The 3728-nt window shown below is 52.4% G+C and overlaps 1 pseudogene; it reads right to left on the bottom strand.

Moving 5' to 3' along the window:
- Positions 1-2644: 2644 nt before the first annotated feature.
- Positions 2645-2846, bottom strand: LOC129403765 (small nucleolar RNA U3; annotated as a pseudogene).
- Positions 2847-3728: the final 882 nt, after the last annotated feature.

Here is a 3728-nt window from a genome sequence, read left to right on the forward strand (position 1 = left end):
CTTGCTCAGGGGGAAGGAAGATCTTCAGGCACCATGGAAGGACAGAGACAAGTGCCAGTTACTCACCTGGAGAAAAGGAAATTGGATTCCTAGTGACCCCAGCCCAGAAGGCAGGAGAAAAATAACACCTCTCAATGAGCACCGGAATATATTTTGAAATGGGAAAAAAAAAAATGTATGAAAATTCAAGATGAGAAGCAGCTGACATTACAGAGCAACAGAGAGCCCAAGATGTAACCAACCTGAAAGCTGCGTGCCAAAAGTAGACTATAGACCGAACATGATGGCCACTCAATAAATACCTCTATTGCAAACTACAACATCCAACAGGAGAGAGAACAAAAGGGAATGCCCTGCCACAGAGGCAGGGTGGGGTGGTGGGGGTTGGGGTGGGGGTGGTAGGAGGGATACTGGGAACATTGATTGAGGAGAATGGGCATTGGTGGAGGGATATAAATGAAATGCAAACATGAAAGTTCATAAGCTTGTAATTGTACCTCATAGTGACTCATTAATAAAAAATTAAAAAAAAAAAAGACGTAACCGACCCCCAGGTAACAGGTGTCAGCAGTGCTGGCATTAGTCAAAACAAAGTGGAGTCTAATCTAATCTGGGGCTGAGTAAACAGGAAATGTAGCACGAAGGGCTCATGCAGATTTCTGGGCTGTAAATGAGCGTGAAGCTGAGGGACAGAACTTGAACATGATACTAAAGAGAGCAACTATGACTTTGAAGACATTTTCTGAAAAGAAAAAAAAGAAAGAAAAAGGAGCAGTTTAACCTTGGGAAGAGAAAGATAAGAGATAATTGGGATTCTCAGGTGTTGGTTTCCGGCCTGCCCAGAAAGAGCATCACCCTTGGCACCAAGGTGCCCTTGTCTAAAAATACCTCTCGCCCAGTTGGCAGAGAACTGAAATTCATCTGTTAGAATAAGGCGCAGAGAGTCACAAAAGAGGTGAGGTCATCAAAATGAAACTGCAACTGTGTGGAGGAGGCGTAGCCTGAGTGACTCGGAGCAAAGCCTGGCTACACCCTTGAGTGCCAGGACCTCCCATGGGGGGTGGGAATGCGGGAGTGGGAGGTTGACTCCAATCACTCACCTGCAGTGGAACCAGGGGCACCCTGAGCATTTCCCACGCTGTGGCTTTAGACTCTGCTTTGCAAAGAAGATAGCAGAGCCCCATCTGATAAAGCCCCCCTCCCTCACTGCTGCAGGGGTGGCTGGCCAGGCCACAGTGACAGGGGTGACTGTCAGATGCCTGCCAGACCACAGCTTCCCCTCTGGGGAAAGAGGAGGCCCAGGTTTAAGATGACCATGCTCCATAGGCTGAGCTGACCAAGTCCAAGGCCAGCTGACCCTGCATGGACACTGCCCTCAGAGGCAGCACGCTAGCTCCTGAACCAGACACCATGCACTCCACCAAGGTAACTCACTCTACAGAACCACAAGGCTGAGGAGTGTGGAACCTCCGACCCGCAGGGCTGGGCGTCTACCCAACAGCCTGACAGAGCATCAAAGTGAAGGTGAGGGCACACGGTCCAGAGCTAGGGTGGTAGCATCAGGGTAAGGCACATGCCTGGCACCCTGCATCACAAGGCCTCCCCAGAACCCCAGACCCCAGCAGCCCTTCCCACTCAGAGCTCCAACCCCGCTGGCTGGGTATGGCCCCAAGCACCCCTTGAGATGCCCCAAAGCATCAACAAATAAGGGCAGGAGCCTAGCGCAGCAGGGTGGGCATCTGCCTGGCACATGTCTATCAGGTTTGATCCCCAGCATCCCCTAGGGTCCCCAAGCCTCACCAAGAGTGATCCTTGAGCACTGAGCCAAGAATAATTCCTGAGCACTGCCGGGTGTGGACCCTCCAAAACACATGGAAAATAATGATATGAAACAGAAATGACCAGTTTCTGGCCTGTCCTGTGGGTTTCCCTCTGAAATGGCCACTGTCTCATAGTTTGTGTTCTGACAGGAGATGGAGGCTCAAGTCCCAGACACACACACGTGGACACCGAGGACCCAGCCACTGCACCTCCAGCCACAATAATGACCCTGAGAACTTAGCAGCTTCGGGCTCCCCCTCTGGGCCTGACTGGACCTCCTCCATCCCCGAGCTCTGGGCCTGCCTGACTAGGCCTCCCCCATCACCAGAGCTGGGACCAAAGAGCCAACACCTCTTCAAGAAGGAAAGACGCTGAAGGTGAAGTGGACTGTGAAATTCTCAAATATAATTATAAACTTAATAGCGTGTGCTCTGTTCTTATTGGTGTATAATCGCTCAGCTAATAGAAAGAAACTAATTTGCCATTACAGCTGTTTCAAAATTACCTTTAAGGGCGGGATCTGCTGTCCTGGGAATCGCAGCCAGGAACCCAGGTTTAGCTTTTTAAACGGCATTTCCGTTCTGTTAAATAGCTGCTATAAACAGTAACTAAAAGTGGAATTAGCAGTGAAATCTTGCCGAGTGCTATTTGCACACAAGGAGAGCACTATGGGGCAGGAGACCAGGTGCTGACACCCTGGGCACTGGTGAGCAGAAGACTTTACATGGGGCTATAGGCCAGGGAGCGGCACCAAGAGTGGCCAGGAGGGTTGGGAATACTGGACAATGCCTCACGGCTTCTGTCATTTATTTCTTCCTAAGAAACCACTCAGCCTGCATCCCTCCCTCTCCCTCTTCCAAGGGAAGAGAAGGATCATTAACAGTGAAAGACGGTTGCAGAAGCAGCGCCTAGAACCAGCTTCTCAGGGGAGGATGCTCTGGCAGTTTGGGGGCTCGGGTGTTCCACACGCTTGGGGACACTTCTCCCGGGACAAGCTAGAGAAACTCTCCTGAGAGCAGAGTCTTCATCTGCACATCCACCCACGCCAAAGGACCTGGGGCTCAAGTCGATCTGTCTTCACTGTGGACACACATGCACACACATGCGGGTACACACCTTGTGGACACACACATCATGGACACACACCTCATGGACACACTCATCATGGACACACACAGTGGACACATACCCCATGGACACATACACCATGGACACACACACCATGGACACACACCCCATGGACACATACCGTGGACATACATGTACACACCCTGTGGGTACACACGTCATGGACACACACAACCTGTGCATGTCCTTGCAGGCTGCGCTGCCCAGTGTCCTGGCCCTGGCAAGTGGCCACACAGACCCTCCCTGAGAGTCACAAGTCAGTGAAGGGAACGTGCTGGGTCTGTTCCACGCATCACCCCAGACTCAGGCCCCAGCGGCCCCACAGCACACTTGTTCCCGCCACAGAGGGAAGCAGCAAGATCCTCGTCTCCGCCAGCCGCCGGCACCCAGGGAGTCCCGGCACCACCAGGAACTACAAGTCCAGCTGGTTATCCCCAGGGGCCCAGCACTGCTCAGAACCCCTGCCCCATAAAAAGTCCAAACGCTCCAGGTAGGTGAGGTCTTTGCCAGAGAGCAACTCACACCATGATCAACTCAGGAGACCAGCGGCCATGTCCTCTCCCCTGCCCACAGGTCTAAAAAATGGATCTAAAAAATGGAACAGGGACAGAGCAATTGCAGGCCATCGGAACAGGGACACAGCAGCCGCAGGCCACAGGACACAGGAACAGAGCAGCCATAGGCCACAAGCAAAGGGACAGGGTAGCTATAGGCCACAGGGACAGGACAGAGCAGACACAGGACATGGGCACAGGGACAGGGCAGCCACAAGCGACATG

Source organism: Sorex araneus, chromosome 3 (assembly GCF_027595985.1).
Source record: "Sorex araneus isolate mSorAra2 chromosome 3, mSorAra2.pri, whole genome shotgun sequence".
Taxonomy (NCBI): Eukaryota; Metazoa; Chordata; class Mammalia; order Eulipotyphla; family Soricidae; genus Sorex; species Sorex araneus.